Below are 27,121 nucleotides of genomic sequence, written 5' to 3'. Positions count from 1 at the left end.
AATTCCCCTACAATTGGAGGGATAGGGAAAAACCAGAAGGTTAGGGAAAGAATTCGGATACAGTTGTTACATTGGCTGTTTGACCTGAACTGAGCCAAAAAGCTGTTAAATTCTCTGATTATTTGTGCAACATTTGAATCACACTAATTACACTACCCAAAACATTTAACAAAAAAAAATGGAAAAACACTCAAAATAACTCTTTATCAGTTTTAAACAACAAATGTTGTGGGCAAAAACTGCTTTTTCCCTTGGAGCTACAGTCAAGGGAACTTGTGACTGGGAGTAGCTGTGTCTATTTCCACTGTCTGAAGTTGTAGCGTGTTCTTTTCTCTGTTAAATTGGTTCTAGTCTAATTGAAAAGGAATTAAAAAAAGAAAGAGGCTTGGCCCCTCTTTCCTTGTGTTTGTGGCTGAATGTAGACTTCAAAGTAGTGACTCAGGTTCAGGTTCACTGAAGTTTTGCTTTGTTTGATTTTGTTGGACTGGCAAACCACAAAGACTTCATCTGAGATAATGGGTATCAGAGTAACGGTGTTTGTTAACCCAGGACTTTTTTCATCAAACCTAAAGCATAAAGGGGTTTGACACATAATTTGTCTTGCCCGTTCATAATGAACACACTACTTTTGATATACTTGTGTTAATAAATTGCTCATAAATAAATCACAAAAAAGCAAAATAGCATTAGGCCAAAAGATTTTTTGAAATGTTAAAAATTAAAATTTAGACTCACTTTCCCAATGGACTCTCATTTGACCAAATACTTAACATTGAAGCTTCAATTTATATTTTAACTACATTTTTAAGTCCCTCTCAAATCATATTTTGGTAAAAGCGTTACTGGTTGTGGTTTATTATGATTATGCAATTTTATAGCCAAAAACAAATAAAATGTGTTGTTTTCTATGACAGTTTCTGCAGAGAGGCAGGAGATGTGGGTGGGACTGCTTAGAGTGAGCCTGCTTTGCTATCCTATTATCCCTTTGTTTACAATCTCTCCTGCTAGTTTACAGCCCCTCATACCCCCAATCCTAACATTGTTGGTGAAACAAAAATGGCAAGCAATACTGAAGCTATCCAGCAGTACAGTGTTGAGCCAGATACCAGCTCAGACAAGCAAATTAAAAATGTGCATGGATCTAGTCAAGTGGATGCATCAGAATGGAGTGGAGCTGGAGGCTTGTGGCCCAAACATTGTGAATTTTTATAAAAATTTGTGGCCCAAAAATTGTGAATTTTTATAACAATTTGAATAAATTAAAAAAGTACCTGGTAAACGCAGTTTAAATCTTATTTTCTTTATGTCCACCATTATGATAAAAATGCTACAAGAACATGTTAAATAACACCAAAAACACAATTTTCATTTAAGCAGCTCTTTAAAGATTTATTGACATTTAATCTGAGTTTTTGTTTATTTGAAAGGGAGTCGGAACAATTTTTATTTATTTCTGTTTTTATCTTGGCTCAAAGATACAGTACATGAAATGAATGGTATCATGTCATTTTATTTTATTTAATTTTTTTTTTTAGTATATTGTTTATTATTGGGGAGTTTCCCCTGAATAACTTTAGATTATTGGTTGGTTTTTAATTTGTGATATCTACAGACATTGAAAATGTAAAAAGATCATTGTAGAAATCAATGGATTGTTTTGCTGGTATGAACTTAACGAAAATTCTTATGATGGATCCAACATCTATACCTTAAAAGAGATTTTCTAGTAGATCAGAGCCAATATTAAAGCACTTTCTTTATCAGCAAGTGACTGAATATGTTCCCATAGCAGCTCAAAAAATCATTTATTTGTACTTTCACCTAATTTCTTTGTTTGTTTCCCTTTAGCTTTGGTTTGTTCAGTAAAGCAGTTCACACGCTTTTCCTTAGTGTGTGTGGGGAGGGAGAAGGGAAGAATGTGAGGGGGGGTGGAAGAGAGTAAAAGGAAGAGAGGTAAGAAAGTGGGGGATACAAGTACTGATTTGAATAAGTTATTATTTTAAGCTGTAACAATTATACCAGATCTGCTGGAAAGACAAATATTACATCAAAGGTGAAAATCTGACACGAGGATGAGCGGAAAATATCTGTCCATCAATACACTGTGGGTTAGGAGGAGGGATGAAGCAGACAGGGAGCAGTGTGGCAGTGTACACGTGTACGTGGGGGTGGAGATACATTCATGATGCTGAAGTGAACCGTGTGTTCATAAGGGGAACCAGATCCTACCCAGCCAGACCAGCAGAGGGGAGGAGAGACCCCCAGGCCAGGAACCCCCCGGCATCCGGACCCAGGCAGCCCGGGAGGGGGGGGAGGAGGAGATCGCCCACCCACCCAGCCAGGCGCAGGGGGGTGGGCGTCGGCCCCCCCGACGCCCAAATGCATAAGCCAACCCGGCGTCCAGACCCCAGGCCACAGGACAGGAGCGCTTAGCCGTACCAGGCGGCAGCCATGGGGGCCACCGGGCACCTGACACCGAGAAAAGGGCCAAGGACGAAGCCAGGGCCCCGAGAATCCATGAGCCGCCCACCACCCAACCGGCGCTCCGTCTCCTCGAGCCAGCCCCAGCACCCGACCCGAGCAACCCAGAGATCGCCGCGCACCCACAGCCACCCCCCCCATAACCATACCCACTACAACCCTAAGACCCTCCCTGACCCCACCCATGTATGTTGGATATTTCAGCACATCTGTGTATCTGAGTGGCTTTCATTATTATTATTATTATTTTTATTTTTTTTGCAATGCCAGTTTGGCATCAATGATGGCATTCGTTAAAATCAATCGTTGATTTTCTATACCTGGAAAAAAAAGTGTCTTGTAACGTTGTGTTTTCTGTAGTGTGAAAGTTTCTTTTATTTATTTGTTCCTACTTTTTTAGAGATGGTTGCTGGAAATGTGAGCTTTTCTGAGGGTTTGTCAAAACACAACATGTTAACTTGTGACCACAAAGCAAAGGAAATTACTTCCAGAAGGCATCCCAGTGTCACATTGAATGTGTTCAGCTTGCCTTGTACCGAAAGACAGCAAAAAAACAAAGAAAAAGATGAAGTGAAAAAAGGAATTACATTGTTTCTTTTTTAAATATTTGATTTAATTCTTTTTTTAAACTTTTCTTACATTATTTGCAAAAGAAACAATGCAAATATTCTAAAACTGCTGTATCCATCACTCTGTCTAAATGGAAATTATGATTTCGGTTTTGCCTGCTCAGCTTTGATTGTTCTCCGGAGTAATTGAGTTCCTTTGACTTTTCTGCATCTTAAAGTGTTTAATTAAAAAATCAGGCCCACTTAAACAAAAACCATTTTGCTCATTCTTTCTTTAGCTTAGATCTGCATGATTGACAGAATCTAGCAAAACGATGTTCCGGATCATCCACTGCTTGTCCTCAGACATCAGTCAAGTAATTATGTATAAAGACAGAGTCCGTGATGAACAGTGACTCATTGAAATATTTAAAAATTGCTTGAAGATATCTTGGGAATAGTGTGCAAGTATATACAAACTAGAACCTCATGAAGTTTTACCTTAACATATGTCCAGCTCTCACGTGTACTCACGACTACGTCCTTGTCTACAGGATCAACCAGCATTTGTACAAACCTGGGTCCATCCCATCTATCCACTTTCTGGTTCCACTTGTGGACACAACCTCCAGCCACGCAGCCGCTACAACACCCACAGGACAAGCAGCTCTGGTTCATTTTACCAGTGGAGTAAACAACACAAAAGAAAAAAGAAAAGGAAAGACACTCCTCACTTTCTTGGACTGCATCCTGCGCCCACTTCCTCCTCTACTTGGTCCCGCTCTATGCCATCATCCCAAGATGCCATCCGAGATTCCTCCTCCCAGCCGCAGAACACATCTCCTGATTACTAGTTTCTACCTGGACAGTAAACCGAGACTGTTTCCATTCTGTTGTCCGCGGTTGCTAGCATCTGGGTCTGTTTTCAATCCTTTCTATGGTTGCTCAGAAGGGTCACAACACATTAACTCACAAGACAACACATTAACTCACAACAGAACACAATAACTTACCTCACAAATACAGGACCATTCTGGAAGAAAACCTGATGGAGTCTGCAAAAGACCTGAGACTGGGACTGAGATTTGTCTTCCAACAAGACAATGATCCAAAACATAAAGCAAAATCTACAATGGAATGGTTCAAAAATAAACATATCTAGGTGTTAGAATGGCCAAGTCTGTGGAAAGAACTGAAAACTGCTGTTCACAAACACTCTTCATCCAACCTCACTGAGCTTCAGCTCTTTTGCAAGGAGGAATAGGCAAAATGTCAGTCTCTCGATGTACAAAACTGATAAAGACAAACCCCAAACAACTTACAGCTGTAATCACAGCTGAATAATTTTCCATAACCATATTTCAGTTTTTTATTTGTTAAAAATGTTTGAAATCCAATAAATTCCATTCCACTTCATGATTGTGTTCCAGTTGCTGTTGATTCTCCACAGAAAAGTACTGTTTTATTTATTTATTTTTGCAGCCTTAAATGTGGCAAAAGGTTGAAAAGTTCAAGGGGGCCAAATAAAATATGCCCAAAACAAGTTTGGGTTGTTTTCACACAGTAGTTAGAATTGTGTCTGTCCCTTTTTCCACCCACTCTAAAAAAAGCACTAGAGTCATTGTAGGTTAGAGATTCCTGTAGACAGATGCTTTAGGATGTCAGGTAAGATACAGGAGACTCTCCAGACATTTCCTTATCTTGTTTAACACTGATAAATCAACAAAAAAAAGACGGATGATTCCTAGTTCGTATCCACTGTTGCCATTTATTTATTTTTTTACATTTTTATACCTTTATAAGGTTCAGGATGTTTGAAAACCTTAAAAAAAAGTCTCAATGCCTTGCCCAAGGGGCTTGGCTTCACTCATTATTGTTGTGAGTACGTTGAAATTATGATGGGCAATACCACACTTTTAAGATTCGATATGACACCGATTACTTTTTGACTATAAAATATTCAATACTAATAACCAATTACTGGTAATTAACAAGCAAGAACCAAGCATAAGAAAACCAAAACAAAACCAAGGGACAACTCATGACATAACCCTCCTCACAAAGTTTGGCTTCCAGACAGACAACATGGCAGGTTAGGATTGTCCCGATGGTAACGGATGATTAGATCCCGGTCGAGAATGTGGCTCTCCCGCACCCACTGGGGATCGGCTGGACTGTAACCCTCCCAGTCGATGAGATATTGGAAACTAAACATTTAAAAACACTGTTGTTTTTTTTGTTTTTTTTAAAGGAAATGAACTGAAGGATAAGGGGCGGCAGTGGCTCAGGTGGTTGAGCGGGTCGTCCAATGATCGAAGGGTTGGCGGTTCGATTCCCCGCTCCCACCAGCCAAATGTTGTTGTGTCCTTGGGCAAGACACTTCACCCTCCTTGCCTCCAGTGTGGCTCCACTGGTGTGTGAATGTGTATGTATGAACCCGGTGATGGTCAGAGGGGCCGTAGGCGCGAAATGGCAGCCACGCCTCTGTCAGTCTGCCCCAGGGCAGCTGTGGCTACAACCGTAGCTTACCATCACCAGTATGAATGAGGAGTGAATGAATAGTGGCCACAATGTAAGCGCTTTGAGCGTCTGGAAAAGCGCAGATAAATCTAATCCATTATACCTCAACCAACCCGCCTAGAGGCCCTGTGTTGACAGATGGTGTAGGCAGGGCCACCTGCTACATGACGAGGTGCAAGAGGATGAACAGGAGTAGGTTGAAGGAGATTGTCCCTCACAGGCTTCAGTTTACTTACATGAAGCACTGGATGGACTCATGAGGTGCAGGGAAGGTCCAGTTTAAATGCTACAAGGTTAAGTATCTTGATTATAAGGTAGAGACCAAGGTAGCAAGGATGGTGAGGATGCAGCTTCCTTGAACCCCCTTTCAGTGTGATATCTGCAGAGGACAGCCACACCCTGTCTCCCACTCTGAACTCTGGAGTATTCCTCCTCCGACGGTTGGTCAATGTAGTGAACCGCTCTTGTTTCTGTAGCAGCTGCCGATGAAAATTCCTCCAGATGTGCTGGCATCTCCTTACAAAAGCTGATGAGGAAGAGGAGGCTGCTTGTTACTGGTGTGGGATAAAAGGTGGTTGGTATACACACACTGCCTAAAAGGGCAAATACACTGTGGAATTTACTAGGGAGTAGTACGAGGACTCAATCCAGTGTAGCCGAAAAGACCAAGTGCTGGGGGTCTTGCCACACATGGCACGTAAAGTTGCTTCCAATGTGCTCTACCTGGTTGTTGTTCTGAGGAGAGGATCAAGAGTTCGACCAGGGGTGTCAAACATGCATCCCACTGGCCGTATCCGGCCCACCGGATGGTTTAATCTGGCCCACGCATAAAGGGTGAAAATTATAAGGATCTTTAAAAAAAAAAAAGCACATTTCTTGTCCATTCCTGTTATGTTCATTTGTGAGGAACAGAGATGATGTTCCCGGGTCAATTTGACCCGGTGCATGTTTTATTAATAAAAAAATGTCTGAAACCCAGAAAATCCTAACAAGCAGTGTGAATATATCATCACTAACTCCATTACCAGTTATTCTTTCAAAAACTTAGTTAAAATGCTGTTTTTACCACTAACAGGAAGTGGTTCAATTATTTGATAATTCACTAGTTTTTCTTAAAAATATACATGTTCAAACTTTTTTTTGAATTTTTCACTACTGTATTACTTTTAAAAGACCAACATATAAAATACAATAGTTTTACATAACATTGAAACATAATCTTGAAATTGTGTTTTACATACATGCACTGTGAACCAGAAAAAAACAAAATCACAATACAACAGACAAGCAATCGCAATATGAACTTGTGTGTGTGTCTGTACATCTACACAGCACAAGAGTGACCAGTCATCACACTGTGCTTTGTGCAAATTAATTTTGCACATTTCGCACAGGTCACGATTGTCTTGAACTGGATCCTGTCTCCGGCTCGTCTCGCGCCCCGGCTGTCCCCCCAACTCCATCTGGATGAAGCTCGTCTGCTGGACTTTATATATGTAGTTGTAGAGTTAGATAAGTTAATTCTTCTCTATGAGTTCTGGTAAATCGCCTGTCCGTCCTGGGGGAGGATCCCTCCTTCATGTGGGCACCCCTGAGGTTTCTTATTTTTTTGCGGAATCCATTTTTTTATTAGGAGTTTTTCCTTACCGCGAAGGGGGGTCTAAGGGCAGGGATGACTGTTTAGTTTAGTTTTCTTAGTTAGTTCAATTTAGTTTTTTCCTATTGAATTCTATGTATTCATGATCCTTTTTAATTTTATGTTTTACTTTTTCAATTACCAATATGAAGCCCATTGAGATTACAGTTGTGAATTTGGGGTGTACAAATAAAATGGAACAGAATTGAATTGAATTAGATTGAGTTGAATTGAATTGACATGGTCACATGAGTCACTGCCATCCTGGTGGGCCCTGGCGCTGTCTTTTTTATGTTTTCTGCAGACAGGTTTGTCTTTTTAAACCCAGTATTTTTATTGAGTTTTACATTGTACAAACACAATTACAGAGTTCTGTTAGTCTGAAAGACAAATGACTACAAGTGTTTATAATAAAGCTAAGGAAAGAAAACAAAAAGAAACAACAAAAAAAAAAACCATACCATTCCCTGTCACTGCCACAGTCAAACCATCACTCCATCACGCATGACCTGTACTATATGCTACCACATGCAGCTAAGCTGCTGTAGGCTTATATGACTAAAGAGCTGGAAATGTTCTCAAGAAGGGACCCCATAATTCTTCAAACATATCAGGAGACTTTTTGAGTGAACACCTAATTTTCTCCAGTTTTAAACAGGACATGATATCCTGTAGCCACTGTGAATAAGACGGGGGAGAGGTTTCTTTCCATTTAAGCAGTATAGCACGTCGTGCCAGGAGTGATGCAAAGGCTATACAGTGTTTTTTGGCAGTACCTGAAACAGCTTGGTCCTCCACAACCCCAAAAATGGCTGTTAATGGATTTGGTTTTAAATTTGTGTTAAATACACGAGACATTGTGTCAAAAATTGTCCTCCAATATGCATTCAAATGAGGGCATGAAAAGAACATATGATACAGAAAGGCATCTGTAAGGTTACATCTTGTACATAGTGGACTAACTGTGGGGTACATAGAAGCCAGCTTTACCCTGGGAATATGGACCCGATGTACCACCTTGAACTGAATTAGTTGGTGTCGAGCACAAAATGAAGATGAGTTTACCAGTTTAAGAGCAGAAACCCAAGTATCATCTGATATAGCAAGGCCCATATCTTTTTCCCAAGCCATCTTAAATTTATCCACAGAGGAACATTTAAAGTTCAACATAATGTTATATAGTATAGAAATAAGACCCCTCCTGGATGGATCTAGTGAAAAAATCTCGTCAGTTATTTCTGTTTCTGTGGTAGTTGAGAATTGTGGTAGTTGAGAAACAAAGAAATGACGTACTTGAAGGTAACGAAAAAAATCTGAATTTAAAAGATCAAATTTCTCTTTCAGTTGAGCAAATGAGGCAAAAGTATCCTCTATAAGTAGATCTTTAAAGCGAGTGATACTGCTGTGATGCCATCGCAGGAAACCTGAATCCATAGTAGATGGCTTAAAAAGGTGATTCATGGCAATAGGACTCCAAATGGAGAAACTGTGTAGGCCAAACTGTTTTCTAAATTGAGACCATATCTTCAGTGTGTGTTGTTGTTCAGAGATGCAATACAACTTAAAGCCAAACCAGAGCCAACATAGGTCAGAGGCGAGAGATTGTTGTCTTGGCAGTGCTCGAGCGTTATCCAGTTAGGACAATCCAAGTTGTCATGGTAGAAAGACCCATTCACAATATTTCTTATATTGGATGCCCAGTAATAGAAGCGAAAGTTCGGCAGGGCAAGCCCCCCTTCTATTTTAGTTTTTTGAAGATAGATTTTGTTTAGACGAGGACGTTTACCATGCCATATATAGGAAGATATAAGAGAGTCTAGTTGCTGAAAAAAAGAGCCAGTAATGAAGATTGGAATAGTTTGGAAAAGATAAAGAAGTTTAGGAAGTATAATCATTTTAACAGAGTTCACTCGTCCAATTAAGGACATTGATAGGGAAGACCACTGCCGGACTATCAGTTTGATTTGGTTTAAATAAATAGCAAAATTTTCTTTGAATAAATCTTTATATTTTTTGGTAACTGTGACTCCAAGGTAAGTAAATCTACTGCGCTCGACTTTCAGAGTGAAACCATTAAAGTCTAGGTTCCGTGCTGCTTCATTGACTGGAAAGAGCTCACTCTTACTAATATTCACCTTATAGCCTGAAAAACTGCCAAAATGACTGAGCAATGCCAAGGCAGAGGGAAGAGACTGAGCTGGATTGGAAACATAGAGCAATATGTCATCTGCATATAAGGAGACTTTGTGCTCCACACCTCTTCTCCTAATACCGGATAGGTCTTTACAGCTGCGAAGTGCAATAGCAAGAGGTTCTATCGCTAAGTTGAAGAGTATAGGACTCAAAGGGCAGCCCTGTCTGGTCCCACGGTACAGATTAAAGGGGCTTGATATTTGGGAGTTAGTGCGAATCCTTGCAGTGGGCTCAGAATAAAGTAACTTGATCCATAGATTAAAGGCAGGGCCAATACCAAATTTTTCCAGTACAGCCAGCAGATACGGCCACTCGACCCGATCGAATGCCTTTTCTGCGTCAATAGTAATCACACATTCAGGTACGTCTTCAGGGGCAGAATAAATTATATTGAAGAGCTGTCTAATATTAAAGTATGCCTGTCTTCCTTTGATGAAGCCAGTCTGATCCTTGGAAATAATGGTAGGAAGAATGCTCTCCAATCTATGAGCTAGGACTTTTGCTAAGATCTTAGCGTCTGTATTCTACGGTGGCCCTGAAGTGCAAACCATTCAACAAATCACTCGATACAAAAACATTTTTAAGATCACAGCAACAATTTAAAAAGCGTATTACATTTTAGAAAACAAAACAAAATTTCAGAAACCAAAACATAAAAAAGAAAACAGAAAAAAAAGAAAAAAAGATTTCAGAAAACAAAATTAATTTCCAGAAAAAAAAGAAATATTACAAAATGAAAACATTTCAGAAAAAAAAATTAATTTCCAGAAAACAAAATGAAATAAAAAAATGAAAAACATTTCAGAAAAAAATGAAATATTAAAAAATGAAAAACATTTAAGAAAAAAAAAAAAAAAAAGAAAGAAAAACATTTCAGAAAAAAATGAAATATTAAAAAATGAAAAACATTTCAGAAAAAAAAATGAAATATTAAAAAATGAAAAACATTTCCAAACCGGAAGAAGCAGGTACTATGGGACAACGCTGATTGGATGATGTTTGTCAATCATTTGAACTGAAAAGTATTTTAAATGAAGCGATGACGGATTTTATCGTCCAAACAACAATGTACTATAATAATCCACGTATTTCCCATTTACATATTATATCAAAAATGCAGCAAACAGATAATGAAGGTTTAAATTATTTTTTGAATATTTCGTCTGAAGCAGAACGGTCACCCGGAAGTAGTTTGTGCGGATGACGTCCGTTCTGCAGGTAAACAAAGAAAGGGACGGTAAAACGTTAACGTAAACGTTAATCTTTGAATATTTAGCGGATGTGATGACAGAACGCACGCAGAAATATCAACACCAACCAGGTTTACAAATGTTTCAAAATGTCGTGAGAAGATTCTGTCTAAAGCAGCAGCTGCGAAGAAACGGGTGTTAAAGACGGCGCACATCAGGAAATGCAGTCCCGCCATCCACAGATAAGGTATGGAGGCACATTTGTTTGATCTAATACATGTAGCGTTAAACGTGATTTCTAGGTGGGTGTTTACAGACAGATCCAAGATCCTTCAGTCATACGTTAATGACAGGTTACCTCATCAGCTGGAGAGGGGGGGTCACGTGGGCAGGATTCTCAGACAGGTGTACCAGCAGCATAAATCAGCAAAGCTGTCAGGTAAACTGCAGCAGTTTGTGTCTCAGAATAACATTTATGAATGCTTCTTATTCACACTATTAAGATCTGTGACTTTAGAGTGTGTCAGTGCACAGAAACATGACAGTAAATGACTGGATGTGCACATCATCAGACATGTACAGGTGTGTAACTAAAGGTGGCAAAGTCTGTAGTGTAAAATAAATCTTTAAAAAAAACGTTTTTGTCTTTCAGGCAGAGGAGGAATACCAAATTGATTTAGAATGTATTTTTATAAGACTGAAATAATGTATTTTATTCTGAGTTTGGTGTTTTGACCCCTCCCTAATGAATTTCTGGTTTAACCCATTTTCTCCTCATTTTGATGAACTCAACTTTTTCCTGAATGAAAGATGAACGGCAGCTGATGTTTTTGTCAGGGATTTTTATTTATTAATTTATTTCTGTCAGGGATTTCAATGGAGCTGGAGTCCAGTGCAGAGGAAGCTGCAAGCATGTACGAGCAGGAACTGGCGTCTCTTACCTGTGCATCTTCCTCTGGATGTGATGCTGAGCAGCAATGTGGACAAACCTTCCCTGACATGACTCTTTTTGATATAGTTGTTAAGCACAAACAGACTTTTCCCAGATGCATTTTTTCCTCTAATAAATGTGACTGACAGGTACGCTGAGTAAATGCTGAATGTAAGCGCAACATTTGATTGACTGCATGAAGAAGCCCATAAAGGAAAATCCACAACTGTTTCTTTGTTTCTGTTATTGAATAACGTATTCATGTTAAGTTTTCAATAAATATACTGCATTGCTATGAAACAAATTTGTTTATTTTCATATCCATTATTACAATCCTCACGTCAGCATTCAGTTTTTTCATTGACAAAGAAACATTTCTAAACAACAGCTTTGAAAATCAAACATCATCTTTGTTAATAAAGCTTTAAAACCTAAAATGGTAAACATGGAAAAACTCCTAAATGAAGCAAGCCTAATATGAACATTTTAAACTGGAGTTTTGCTTAAAGGAACATTAAGTTGTTTGGAGTTGTACAAGTGTTTGATGCGATTCCTCAGATGTGATTTCCAGATCATCAGCCCGACGCTAAAGCCAGGAATTGTGCTTTGTTTTTCACTCCCCACTGCATCATTTACAACTAATCAGGCTTATGCAGCAGGTTAAAGACGTTTTTTTAAAGGACCTGCAATTTAAAAAAATAAATAGATATTAAGGTTAAAAAATATTTATTGATTACATTTCACATAAATCATGGTGACTTGCCTGTACACTGCACAATGATATGAATGACTTTAGTCTTTTTGTATTCCCATGTAGAGCTGCCATCTGTTCTTCTGCAGCACAAACCTTTCTGGAACTTCGCTTTGAGTAACTTCACCTGCAGAAATATCACATGTTAATTCAATTAAGTATTTTATAAACTTTTAAAGTTCATTTTTAAGTGTCAGTATATGTATATGCATGGTTCAAAAATATACAATGCACTTTAATATTATTTCCCATAAGAACTTGTTTACTGATTTCAGTCTTAAAGTCGATTTTTAGCAACACTGATGCTATATAATCACTGTAATTACTGTATAAATCACAGAATCAGGCTGGCTCGGAGCTTTTTCTCTCATGTTGTCACCGAAAACGGGAACGGCTATCATGTGAAGACGGTTCGTCTCCATCGGGTTCTTTTTGCGCATGCGCAAGATAAAAAGAAATTATCTTTTCAAAGCAGCACTTTAACATCCTAAAATTAACATCCTTAGAGACATGTGACTGACAAAAGAAAAGATCACAGAATTGATTCTTACCTAAAGATGATTGACAGCGTGAACCTCGCAGCCGTAGACATCAGCGCACAGCGTTCAAAGTAAAAGTGCTCACAAACTACTTCCGGGTGATCGTGTGTCAGGCGAAATGTTAAAAAAATAATTTTAAAGTTCATTAACAGTTTGCTGCATTTTTTATTTGATATATAAATGGGAAATACGTGGATTATTATAGTACATTGTTGTTTGGACGATAAAATCCGACATCGCTTCATTTAAAATACTTTTCAGTTCAAATGATTGACAAACATCATCCAATCAGCGTTGTCCCATAGTACCTGCTTCTTCCGGTTTGGAAATGTTTTTCATTTTTGAAGATTTCGTTTTGTTTTCTGGAAATTCATTCTGTGTTCTGAAATGTTTTCCATTTTTTAATATTTCATTTTTTTTTTCTGAAATGTTTTTCATTTTTTAATATTTCAGTTTTTTTCTGGAATTTTTTTTTTCTGAAATGTTTTTCATTTTTTAATATTTCATTTTTTTTTCTGAAATGTTTTTCATTTTTTAATATTTCATTTTTTTTCTGGAATTTTTTTTTTCTGAAATGTTTTTCATTTTTTAATATTTCATTTTTTTTCTGGATTTTCTTTTTTCTGAAATGTTTTCATTTTTTATTTCTTTTTTTTCCTGGAAATTAATTTTGTTTTCTGAAATGTTTTTTTTTTTTTTTTTTGTCATTTTTGTTTTTCAAGTTTTGGTTTCTGAAATTTTGTTTTGTTTTCTAAAATGTAATGCTGCTTTTTAAATTTTTTTTTTTTAATTGTTGTTGTGATCTTAAAAATGTTTTTGTATCGAGTGATTTGTTGAATGCTTTGCACTTCAGGGCCACCGTAGTATTCAAAAGTGAGATGGGTCTATATGATGTGCAATCTGTAGGATCCTTGTCTTTCTTTGCAATGAGTGTAATGCAGGCCTCAGTAAAGGACTGGGGTAATTGATCCAATTTGCAAGATTCTAAAAAGACTCAACAGAGTATCGGTGAGAGTAACCTGGAAAACTTTTTAAAAAATTCTGTAGGGAAGCCATCTGGATTAGGACACTTATTTGACTGCATTGACTTGATGGCTGCAACTATTTCTGCCTCCAATATGGGTTCTTCCAATTTTTTCCGTGAGTCCTCTGAAATAGCAGGAATATCAAGATTGCTGAAAAAGTTATGAATGTCACTGGCATCCCCATGGAACTCTGAGGTGTAAAGTTTAGTGTAGAATTCTTTAAACGTTCCATTAATTTCTGAAAGGTCAGTTGTATTTTGGAAATAGCCTGTTTTGCTTTAAAACCTTTGAGTCGGTTGGCTAGTAATTTGTCGGACTTATCTCCATAGCTATAGAACATGGTCCTGTTTTTTAGAAGCAGACGCTCAGTCTGATGGGTAGTTAGCAAGTCAAATCTGGATTTGAGTTCAACTCGTTTCTTGTACAGTGCTGGACACTTGTTTTGGGCATATTGTCTATCGATTAGTCCAATTTGGTGAATGAGCTCATTTCTTTCTCTATTTGTTTTGCGCTTCAGGCAAGCAGTATACGAAATAATCTGTCCCCGTAGGTAAGCTTTGAGGGCATCCCACAGAGTAAGATATGATATCTGTGGATCAACATTAGTGTCAATTAAAAAAGTTATTTCCTTTTCAATAAACTTAGTAAAATTAGTGTCCGATAGAAGAACAGAATTAAATTGCCACTGCCTGCTTCCAGAGATAATACCAGGGAAAGACATAGATAGTGTAAGAGGGGCGTGGTCAGAAATTACAATTGTTTTGTATTCACATGAAGAAACAAAGTGGAGAAGTAAGTTATCAACGAGGAAATAGTCAATTCTAGAGTATGTGTGATGAACTTGTGAAAAGAATGAATATTCCCTGTCTGTAGGATGTAAAAAACGCCAAATATCCTTAATACCAAACTCAGCAAGAAAGTCACAAACCAGACTGGCCGATCTTGTAGCCCTGCTGGGGTTACTAGAAGAGCGATCCATACTGGGGTCTAGCCAACAGTTAAGGTCCCCGCCCAAAGATGGTATGTATTTAAATCAGGCAGTATAGAAAATATTCTTTTAAAAAATTCTGCATCGTCTACGTTTGGAGCATAAACATTGACTAAAACAACCAGTGTTTTGTGAGAAAGTATACAAGACAGCACCTCAAAGAGAGAGAGAGGAGGAGAAAAAAAAAAGAGAAATATCACCCAGAATGGCGCTGAAGGCTGAAGAAGCAGCAGTCAGTGTTGGAGAAGTGATCCTTGACCCAGTTTATGTCAACACATCCTTCAAACGTGATCAGATAGTTCAGGATGCTCATCAATATATTTCTGTGCTTCTTCAACGGTGTTAATCCACTTTCTGACTCCATTGGGTGTTGTTATGCGGAGGCGGGCTGGGTACAATAAAGCCGGCTTCAAACCCTGTTTATACAGTCCAGCCATCACATCTCTGTACCGTGCTCGTTGGCTCGCCACTTTAGCGCTGTAATCCTCCACAATGCGAACGTGCTGGCCTTTGTAGAAAAACCTTCCCCTGCGCCGTGCTTCTCTGATGAGCAGCTCTTTCGTCTGGAAGCGGTGCAGGCGGAGGATGACGGGACGCGGCGGCTTTCCAGTAGTCGGCTTGGGAGCCAGCGTTCGATGGGCTCTGTCAATTTCAGGAAGCGATGGCAGGATTTCCTTCCCGTATAAATCTTGCAATAGTTGGGGGAAAACGCGGTCGGATTACTGCTTTCGGTAGCTTCTGACAATCCAAGAATGCGCACGTTTTGACGGCGGCTGCGATTCTCCAAATCGGCAGCCTTAGCCTTTATCTTAGTGTTCTCCTCCCGGAGAGAAGAGCAGGTGTTCTCCAAATCCATGACACGCTGGCTTAGATCATCAGTGGCAAGCTCAAGTGAAGAGATGCGCTGGTCATGATCATCCAGGAGGAGTTTGTTTTAGTCTAATTTGGAGTCAATCGCTTCAAAGGACGACTTAAACTCTGCTGACAGCTTTTCACAGTGTTCTTCAAGTAGCGCTTTAATGGCATGAAGTGTCAGGCTAGGGCTAGCACTAGCATCCTTTTTATCAATAGCTTTCTGTCCTTTAGTCCCTTTTGTCCGATCCGGTGATATTAGGAAGTAAAAGGAGGAAAAACGTAGACATAGTTAAAGCGTATGAGGGCTGAAAAGGTATGAAAAGTAAGAGGTCGCCCGGAGCGTGCTCTAGATGCGACTACTCCATCCGAAACCGGAAACTCTCTCCAGAGACAGGTTTGTCTGACGCATATTTGAGGATGAAGACCAATATATTTCACCATTCTTTGATATGAATGTCTTGCTTGGAGGACTTGCTTGGAGGAACAGGAATAGCAATTCCTTCATCTGTTTCAAAATCAGAATCATTAGAATCAGAATTTAGCTCAAGATGGTCTTCTTCTGATCATGATCAGTGATGACTTCCAGAGCCTCCTGGACTGTCATCTTTCTGCTTCTGCTGCTCATTTTCTAAAGGTCTGCCTGTGTAATGTTGGAAGGACTCCCATGCAGAGAATCTTTTATATGTTTTGCCCCTCCCCTGTTGAGTGTCCACTGAATGTGGGTTGAGTTTTCCAACGAGAACATAGATGGTTCCTGTCAAAAGTCATAACAACTATGCACCTGTGTGTGTGTGTTTGTGTTTTGTGTGTGTTTGTGTGTCTATGTGTGTGATTGGGTTGAAATATGTCTCACAGCTGCACAGCTTTGTACCTCCATTTTGACTGTCGGGTCAAATTGACCCGAACATCATCTATGTTATATAAACATGCAGGGGGGGGTTGCATATATGTGAGATGAACCATTTTCATAATATGTGTTGATTACGCTAATTAAGGCAAGCAGAAGAAGTTTCATGCTGAAAAAATACTTTTAACTATTTTTTCTGGATGTTCAAACTTTAAAACGGGTCAATTTGACCCGGAACATAACAGGAGGGTAGAATTAACTGAAATACGCAATTACACCACTAGGGGGATCGAAGGAATAGTAAAACAGGTGAAACAGTATATCTCTGCACGTGCCAAAAAGCTAAATCAAACAGCTCTGAGTCTGGGTAAGATGCAGTTTGGTTCTCCACGAGCCTCACAGCTGTTGCGTTGCTATAAGAATAATCAGTAGTGATACCCTAATTACCAAAATGTCGTCAAAAAAAAGGTTGAAGTGGAGTGCTGAGCTTTCCAGGAAAAATGAACAGTTTATTTTTTCACAGAGCTGAATGCAAAACTAGCGATCTTGGTATGTAATCAACAGGTTGCAGTGCTCAAAGAATATAACATTCAGCACCACTATGAGACTCACCATAAAGAAAAGTTTCACCATTTGCAGCGGCAGTTAAGAAAAAGGATTTGCCAACTATAAGCTGGACTGAAAAAAACAACTGTCTGCGTTTACTGCAGCCGTGAAGTCAGTGATGGAGCAGTGAAAGCTACCTTATTGCAGAAAAGTTGGTGCAAACGTCCAAAGCATTTTTGGATGGTGAACTTTTGGAAAAAATGCTGAAGGCTGCAGAAGTCTTGTGCCCCAAAAAGCTGTTGACCTCCAACATAAGTCTGTCAAGGATTACGATTACAGATACAACATCTCTGTGGAGACTTGGGTGGCCAAATGAAGGAATCCAGTCATTTATTGCATTTTCTGTTGCTATTAATGAAAGCACCGACATCACAGATATTGCACAACTGTGCATATTTATTAGAGGTCCTGAAGAGGCCGTCATAGCGGAGTTTCTTAAAGTTTGTTTCTATGATGGACACAACAGCCGATAACATGGTCAGCTCTATTGTTACTGGGCTGGACAATGTTGGAGTGAACTGGTCACGTGATGTCACTCTGGTCACTGATGGCAGCCCATCAAAGGTCAGGAAGAAGACAGGTGTTGCCAAAAAATTCAGGCAGTCAGCCGGGAAAAGATTCTTGGACATTTCATTGTGTTTTGCACACGTGAATGACAGTGAAATGTCTTGCTGCACAGGATTTAAATCCTGATATTGATGGCAGGGTGAAGTTTTAGGAGAGTAAGCGAGGTTAACTCCAAATTCTTGTGTTCACAAATGTTTGCATGTTTAATTTAATCAATCAAGTTTAATTGTTTATTGTTTTGCACATTTACATTTTTGGCAGTTTGTTTTATTTTTTTCCGTAGCCCTCTCTTGAGTTTATTATCTGGATTGCTTCAGTGTCAGATGTAAAATATGAAGTCTGTATAAAATTGAGCAACCCTTTCTTTTTTTTAAGTGAAATGCATTTTATTTGAGATCCATTAGCCTCTGTGAATAAATGTGTAATAATTAGTGATTAGGCTACCATGTTGGTTGAGGCATTTTTTCCAACTGGCAAAGAAAAAAAAAAAAAAAAAAAACAACATAAAAAAACAAAAACAAAGCTACAGATAACAATCTGACCATATGTTATTTTGCGTTTATGTTACTGGTCCGGCCCACTTGAGATAAGATGGGTTGAATGTGGCCCCCGAACCAAAATGCGTTTGACACCCCTGGTTCAGACCAACCTTGATCCCGAGGACTTTGCAGAATTCTGTCCAGAATGCAGATGTCAACTGCGGTCTATTATGCAATGTGATGTCTTATGATAGACCATGCAGCCGAAACACATGCCGAGTAACAAACACTACTAACTCCTTGGCTGACTGCAACTTCTGCAAGGGCACAGCATCAACCAGTTTAGAAAATCTGTCTACTATATTTAATATCACAGTATTATCTCTGGAACTGGGTAGTCCAGTGATGAATTCCATAGCTATGTATGACTAAGGTCTTGGGGGCACAAGTTTGGTGTTCTTGCTTCAAGGATGGTAAGAGACAGTGAAGTTGACCATGCAGTAAGCAGCAGACCAGAGGTGCCCAAATCCAGACCTTGAGAGTTGGCCTTAAGCTGGCTTTCCAGAAATCTTGCCTTATTTGCTGCTGAGAACCTGGATCAGGTGTGTTTAGTCAACAAGGAGCTTCAATGACAGGTTGGTTGGAAAAAAAGAAGGACACTGGCCCTCGAGGCCTGGATTTGGGCAAACCTGGTTTAGATGCTGCAGATCTGCAGGAGTGAGCTTGCAAGATAAACCTAATAACACCTGGGGTTTTAATGACTCTACTGTATATGCACGCTTACATAGCCCTCTTATTGGAAGTGGTCACTTAAACGCTGGTTGCCGAGGTCTGTGTGAATGTAGCGTGAGAAAGAAGCATTATTGGTAGCAGCATGACCAATTGTTGCAGAGTCCATCAGCACAGACAATTTCGTCCAGTGAAAAACAGCATTTCAGCAACAATGACAAAATGTCAATAATGCAATCGAATGACAGAGTTATAATTCTGGCAATAATATTTATTTATTTATTGCTAAATTCTCAAAGCTTGCATCCACAGTGTAAAAAAAAATCTACATTTAGACAAAAAAAAATGTCTGTTGATAGAAACAATGAAAAGTAGGGCTGTTAACTTTTCAATTGGATGTTGCCTTTTTTCCCCTTGAACTAGGTAATATAAATCAAAGATGACTGAAATTTCTTTACAATGATGTGAAGAAATGCTGCCAAACGATAAACATCTATTTCTACTGTATTTACTGCTGATAAAGGTGGTTTCCCATCAATTAAATTAGAAACTGATTTGGATTTTTCTTTTCTCCATCTGATAAATTTGGAGAACAGTCTAATCTATCTTGTGTGATGCTTTTGCATTATCTTCATCACAATCTTGTGTTTATGAATTAGATTTTTTTTCCTCCGCCTTCAAGCAGTCACCTAGCACAACACATTGATCAGAGATCTAATAAAGGCTTTTTCGGTTCACACTTCACTCATCACTGTGTTTCAGAATCTAATTTCAATGTAAATTCAGTGTACACGTTTAGGGGGCATTTCCTGAGAAGCAGACTCATTGTGGCAAATGAGAAGAGTTTTGCATTTTCAATATTTTCTAAAGAGTAAAAGTGGTGCAAAATATTCATAAATAAGGAAACATGCTTTTTCATAGGATTTAGAAATTATCAGCACACACAGTAATGTTTTATTTTTCTTTTAATATATGTTACATCATCAATTTAACTGTGGGAATGAACGAAAAAGGAGCTTTTGCCCAATTATAAGCAACAGTACTAAAACCAGCAGATAAGATTTCTTTAGCCTATTAACAAGTGTCTCCATCAATCTTTCCGTGTAAACCCACTGACACTCTCTCCCATTAACGGCGACCTCCTGACAGATCTCCTAATGTTTAGAAGGACGTGAGGCAGAGGTCAAATCCTGACAGACCAAAGCCTGGATTAGTCACTAATCCTTTGGGGTACTTCTCTCTCCTTGGCTTTTCAAGAATCTGCTTACTGCATGACTTACATTTTCAAGGGAAGGGAGTTGAACAGGGACATGTGGGAGTCTGCAAATTAATTTATGGGGGGGGTCATGGCACATAATGGAAATATCTGAGGAGCACAAAGAAAATATATGGTGAAAGCTGTTTTATGGTGCTTCATTTAGCCCATTGGGGGGGGGTGTCCTCACTCATTTTTCAGCTTTATTTCCTGAGGATATAATTTCACTGTCCTGACATTTTCGTTATTGGCTTTGATGTGATTATATAAAACCTGTCTACTTCAAACAGAAAATGTAATTGTCCTGATTTTAAAGCTTGGGCAATAAAGTAGTCCCAACTTGCTTTAGTGCCAGCTGTAATCAGTGTTTCATTTCTCTTTATATGTATAAACCCTCATGGCATTCATGCTACTATGACTATTAGGAAAGGGTCATGTGAGAAAGAATTGGAGTAGATGACTGTACTCTGCACACTTTGTAGAGACTTTATCCAATATTCTATTTAAACTATATTTAAACAATGATGTATTACATGTTATGTAAATTGTAAATGCAACCAAATAAATCAAGAAGTAAAAGAAAAATAATAGCTAGGAATCTGGTGCTCTGTAGCTATTTTCACACTGGCCTCGGCAAAACACGCGTTCAAGCGGCCATTTCCAATGAAAAGTCTATGTACACGTAATTCGGGCTTCCAGGTTCAAAACTGTCACATTCACGATTAGTAAGGCATGTTTTATTATCCTTTTTGGATTTTACGTACAAAAGGTGTGGCCAATGATTGGGCATTAAAAATTAAACTGGATTGAACTTTGACTTGTGTTTGGTAGTGATGTACGGATAGTGTCCCTTCTAATTCACAAAAGTGCCAACCTTTAAAAAACTGATCATAGAGATAAACTTAATAATTGCGGTTTGTACTTGGCTTGAATTATGACACCAAGGCAGAATCTAAATTGCTTCCCTATCCCCACGGCTTCTACACATCCCTATATTTATCCCTCCAAGCAGAGAGATACAGAAAAAAAAGTGGTTGTGAATTCCTTCACTACTCACTATATAGTAGTGCACAATATAGTGCGTTTGCCATTTTATAGTGCTGTCCGAATCTACAATTTCAAAATCGAGTGCCCTAGAAATTTCCTAGAAGTCTCTGTGAAAATCAGTGCGCATCACTGCTTACTAGATTGGCGAATATGGACCACAATGCATTGCGTTTGAACAAATTTTGCAAAGAAAATGTATTTAAATGTATTATTTTAAAAAAATATCAACATTTTCAACTTCAGAGAACAGTGGATTCATAAATGGTCGTTGCAAAACGCTCATATCAATGACATTTTTACTTTATGAAATCGATGACGTCATATTTGCCGTTTGAAAAAAAAAAAGTAGTGAGCATGGTCTCCGAATTGCTTTTAAAATCCAGGGCACTACATAATCCTGCATTAAATCGTTTTTTAGTAGTTAGGAATTAGGATGGGAATTGGGACACAGCCAGTTTCTTCAAATTTGGACGTCACCAATAGTCAACCGTAACGTCCAGCATATTCAGAACAACATGTGTTTATTACTTTAAAAGTCATTAAAAAAACTCAAAACTTGAATTCCAGTATAAACTCATGTGCTTTAAAGCTCCCATGTGAAGAAATGAATTTCTCCTCCACATTCTGCTGTGGTGCGGAGAAGAAACTAATTTCTTCACCATACCGGCAGAGGGATAGCCAGCCCTAAGTCGTTAAGACTCCTTAAAAAAACACTTTCAATCAGCACGACAAATTCAAATGCCCCTCACAGGCACAGCCATATTGGTTGTTGTTAACTCCACCTAACTCGAATGTTACAAATATGGAGAAATGGGCAGGACCGAGTGAAGTTCTTTTTTCCATCTATGCCAGGGGTCTGCAACCCATGGCTCCGGAGCCACATGTGGCTCTTTCATCCTTTCGTTGTGGCTCCCTGTGACTTTGGAAAATAATGAGTATTTTATAATAATTAAATTTTATTTTAGTTTGTTCATCTGCTGGCTCCGTACGAAGCGCGTACCACATCAAAACCAGCTTCCTAAGCTCGTATTCCTGAGCTCGTATTTATCGGGCGAGAACTGCAGAGCTGATAGGAGGGAGAGCCACGCGGTCCGGAGTGATCTTCTGCCGGGAACTTGACGTGCTAGTGACTTTTAAACAATAAAAACATATGTTCCCATTCATTCATTCATTTTCCCCTTTTGGGGTCACGGGGCTGCTGGAGCCTATCCCGGCCACTTGTGGGCGAAGGCAGGGGACAACCTGGACAGGTCGCCAGTCTGTCACAGGGTAGAATGTCCACAAACACACACCCATTCACTCTCGCGCTCACACCTAAGGACAATTTAGAGCTGCCAATTAACCTATGAAGCATGTTTTTGGACCCTGGAGAGAACCCACGCATGCACGGGGAGAACATGCAAACTCCACACAGAAAGGTCCCCCGTCGATGTTGTTTTTTCATGTCCCCCTGCCGGGACTTGAACCGGAGGCCTTCTTGCTGGGAGGCAAGAGCGCTAACCACTGCGCCACCGTGCAGCCATATGTTCCCATATTACGTGTTTTTATGAACAGACCCTTTTAACTTATAAACAGGTTCAAAATTTGTATTTCTGTGGTCATACTATGTCAAAATCTAATATTTTATTGTAGCTGTTATATATATACATTTTAAAACCAGGAAACTTCACAGCGTTTGGTTGGTTCACTGCAAATGGATTCTGTCGTAGGCGGAAATTCTTTTCCAAGCTGACTACAGAAATATACAATTCCTGTCTAAGCAGAAAATACTGTGATGCATTTGCTGGCAATTTAAACAAGGGATCATTTCAAAAAAGGAAAATATGACAACCATTTTACCACAGTGCCCCATTTCATTTCCCCAACAACCACACATTGTTTGCTCAAATTGCCAGGGAACCATACTTGCCAGTGTGGACACTAGTCAATATATTGCAGGGAAACACCAATGAATTTACACTGTTGTTGTAAGGCATTGGCAACACAACGCCTCAACATTTGCCTTAAATCTCAAGAATCTTGTAAAAATCTAGCATACTTGGCTAATATTTATCTTCATTGTAATCCTCAAACATAATCCTAATGAAAAAAGAAAGATTCCGTTGAGAGCTTGGAAATTAAACTCAGTTTATCCGATGGTCAAGCACTAAGGCCTTAAAGACCAACTTCAATGAAAATGGTGTCTTTAACATGTTAAAAAGCATTCATCCTATGATGGAGGACGTGTATAAAGAAAATGAAACTTAAATCTGCCTATCTGAATATTTTTTTAGTTCATTCGTAGTGAACCAGTAGCAAACAAAAACACGCTGCATGACAAAGCCTGTACTGGTACATACAAACTACAATGGGAAAGTCAGAAGCTCCCTGATACGCTCCATTCTGATGCATCCACTCGCATCCTAACGGAGATCCAAAATAACTTGGTTGTCCCGGTCCAAGCTGGTATTGTGCTCAAAACCTTATGGCTGGTAAATCTTTGTAAAGTTTAAGTGCAATAGAATTTTATTGTCATCGGCAGGAACATACGCGCGGAGTCCCCAATGGATTTGTAGTCCATCGCCTAAACCACTCGGCCACCATAACACATGAAACTTCACAGCATTTGGTTGTTCACTGCCAATGGATTCTGTCATAGGCGGTAATTCTTTTCCAAGCTGACTACAGAAATATACAATTTACTATACTAAGCAGAAATCAATGTGATGCATTTGCTGGTAATTAAAAAATACATCATAACAGTAATGGATAAATGGATGAAACGTCTTTTTTTTTCTCATGTTAAATAAAAACCGTAGGCATATGATCATATTTAGAGTTTTCTGTACGTCTTCATGATTTTACTTTAAAAATCTGGATCATTTGTGTTATGTCAGTCTCTTTACAAGATCCTGCTGTTACTATAGCATATCTGAACCCTGTCCTTATTTATTATGACATTAAAAAAGAGTAAATAACCTAAATCAAAAATAATGAGAAAATTTTAAATGTTTTAGTGTAAGCTCAGTCTAAGCACCAGCCTCTCTGGTCGGTTGTGGTACTGCAACCTTTTGTTACTTTCTGGTCGGCTTTACCCACAGCCTGTGCTCAATTCTTTCATATATTGGAATAAACCTGGAGCAAGATTTGCGAGATTTTCGTGAAACTCTTCTGCATGTAGTGCCATGCCTTTTCCAACTATAGGAGCTGGATGTGCACTAGTAAATGGTCGAAAAAGAAGAAGAAGCCCCTCCCTGCTTGTCCAGTGTGAACACCATGGGCTATAAATGCGTTCAATAGCCTGCGTTTAGTGTGGTCATGAACGCATGTAACATGTCTGTTGTGTCTGTATAGCTTTAGAGCCAAACCTGCAGTTAAGTCTGACACACATTGCATCTTTTTCACATTGTACATCAGGTTCACACAAGGTTTGATTGACAGATTTTTAAAGTAGGCTCAATAATGACTATCATCATCAGGTAACCATCTCGCCAATTATTGCAATCATCAGCAGTGAGCCTTAGTTTTTCATAAAGTGAAATATTCATTCTCTGCTGGTACAAGGTGAACAGTTAGATCTCTGAAATGATTCCTGTATGAAATCTTGGGGGTTGCAGGAAGAAGCAAGCTAATCAGAGAATTAGCTTTTGCTCCATTTAAGTTTAGTATCTAATAAAAAGAGACAAGTACCTACTAAAAAGACAGGTACAAAACTTTTGATCTCTTGCTTAAAAATGACAGGATTGTGAATATTAATCAGGACTGATTAAAGCAACCTTTCCGCGATTGTAATATCCTCCAACAGCATTACTGTCTGCACGGGGATTACAGTAGTTAATTTGTTTGTGGGTTCTCTTCTCTTATTGCCCCATCCTCCTTTCCCCACTAGAGTAGATTGGATTATGCTGAGAAGAAGCAGTAGAATTAGTTTTGGATCGCTGCATAAAACAGGCTCCCCAAGGAACAATGGTTTTGAAGAAAGAGTGTTTGCATGCATGTGAGCATGTGCAAGATGGAGAAAGATGCAGCAAGGAAGCAGATGGCTGAGTTCGTCACTGCTTAAATATCTCTGGGCAATAGAGAGGTGCACATTGTTGACTCGACGCTTGTAATAACTGCAGTCACATTTCTTACAGCTCCATTTCGTGCTTTATTGATTCGGTGATGAAAATAAAACGCTCATATATAAGTCTGAATCTGTAGTAATTTTATACATTTATACAGAAAAAGTGTTCTCATTACAAGATGGAGGGAATATTTTAAAATAATGTGATATCAAGGCTATGCATGCACATCCCATGCTTTGGAAAATATGACAAAGATCAGAACCACGGCTCTTGATTCCTTAAATCTGTGTAAACATGTAAGTCCACTGGAGGAAACAACTCACAGTGTGCTGATGTATCACAAGTAAAATGTTCTCTATACAAGAATACAAAGTAAATGATAAAGGCTTAGTAGTGTGTTGTTCTGGCATGCTGTGTGCTTACAAAATATGGAAAAAAGAATAAATGAATTAGTAAAGGTAAGTCTTGGCTTTGCAATGGAATTTATTTTTCTGTTTATTTTATAAAGCAGCAGGAAAGAAGAAAAGACTAGAACAAATAAAATACACTTATTTCTTAGCTTGTGTAAAACAGAAGAACAATGACATTTCTTTCATATGCTGGGCATGTTACAGGTATTCTTGAACTCGTATGTAGCATATGGTGTCCACACTGGACTGTACTACCCAATACTAGCACTTGTCTACCACCTACAGTTGGAAGATGCTTGGTGCGTAGCGAAACAAATGTCGTGAATCTTGCTCCAGCCTTTTCTTTCACAGCTCTAATTAGTCAGTTGGAAAGACTTGCTGTCACATAATTCCATCTGGCCACAAACCGCAATTATTTATTTCCCCTCCATTATCAATTTTTTAAAGAGTTAGTACTTCCGTGAATTCAAAGCAATGCCATCCATACATCACTACCAAATCGGAGTCCCTGATTGGTCAAAATTTAAACTGGTTTAACTTTTCCACGTGCATTCAATGGTTGCGCATTTTGTATGTAGAGTCTGAAAACAGCGGACAACTTGGTTACGGAATGCGCGGTTTTTATATGTGGACGCCCAAAAAGTGTTTTTATAGGAAGTTGTCGCAGTTTGGATTCCAGCCCAGGTTTTCCTCCCTTCTCCATTTCATTCCTCATACCTTCAGCTCCTCACACTCAGCCCAGCATAAAAACAGCTAAGATCCAAGACTCCTCTGCCAGAGGATCTTCTGATTCTGCTCTGTTTCAGTTCGGCTCCAGCTCACTGGCCCCACTCAGCTTCAGCTCTCAAGCCAAGCTCTTCTTCAGCTCTGCTCCAGATTACATGTCGGACTCTGCCTCAGCCCGGCATTGGTTCTGCTCCTGACCTCAGATCAAGCTCTGCTTCTGTTCTGCACCAGCCCTCTGGCTCAGCTCTGCCTCAGTCCAACATTGGCTCAGCTCCAGCCCACAAACCAAACTCCACTCCAGCTCTCTGCTTCCAGTACAAGTTCCAGTTCTCGGACTCTGCCCAGCCCATCTCTCAGTTCCGCAAAGTCTGCTCAATAAACTCTTTAACTAACTTCTGTTGTGTGCCTGAGTCCAACACCCTGCATTACAGGAAGTGGTCGCTTAATGTGGTTTGCCGAGGCTGTTATGAACAGTGTTCCTCTGCATATTCGCGTTTCACTATTCGCGGTTTCAATATTCACAGATTTCTTTTCAGTCACATGACTCCTTCGGAGTCACAAAAACTCAGCTCAAGACGCTTGTATGAGATTTTTGCGTCTAAAGGGGGTGCTGTGGGAGAGGAGGGAAGCAGAGATGAAGATGAAGATCCGGCTTCCTTGCCGACAGCAAAGGAATAGGGCTTGGGGCTTTGCCCTTGCTGGGTTTTGAGACATCATGTCAAAAAATTTGTAAGTTTGTAAATTGACTGAAT

The 27,121-nt window shown here is 39.2% G+C and overlaps 2 long non-coding RNA genes across 4 annotated transcripts; one reads left to right on the top strand and one right to left on the bottom strand.

Annotated features, from left to right (window-relative positions):
• The first annotated feature begins 10,169 nt into the window (after positions 1 to 10,169).
• Positions 10,170 to 11,803, top strand: LOC144991174 (uncharacterized). Its single transcript, XR_013655133.1, has 2 exons — positions 10,170 to 10,815; positions 11,437 to 11,803. It is a non-coding gene; the product is annotated as an uncharacterized LOC144991174 (long non-coding RNA).
• LOC144991173 (uncharacterized) lies at positions 11,793 to 13,210 on the bottom strand. Of its 3 annotated transcripts, none has more exons than XR_013655131.1 (3): positions 12,568 to 13,210; positions 12,263 to 12,377; positions 11,793 to 12,182 (listed from the first exon to the last, which is right to left on the bottom strand). It is a non-coding gene; the product is annotated as an uncharacterized LOC144991173 (long non-coding RNA). The 3 variants fall into 3 exon arrangements; XR_013655130.1 differs by having other exon boundaries at positions 12,577 to 13,205; XR_013655132.1 differs by having other exon boundaries at positions 12,802 to 13,203.
• Positions 13,211 to 27,121: the final 13,911 nt, after the last annotated feature.

The sequence above is a fragment of the Oryzias latipes genome, chromosome 3 (assembly GCF_053564925.1).
Source record: "Oryzias latipes strain Hd-rR chromosome 3, Olatipes_Hd-rR_3.1".
Lineage (NCBI taxonomy): Eukaryota > Metazoa > Chordata > Actinopteri > Beloniformes > Adrianichthyidae > Oryzias > Oryzias latipes.
Note: the sequence above shows the minus strand (reverse complement) of the source record. Positions and strands in the feature narration are given on the sequence as shown.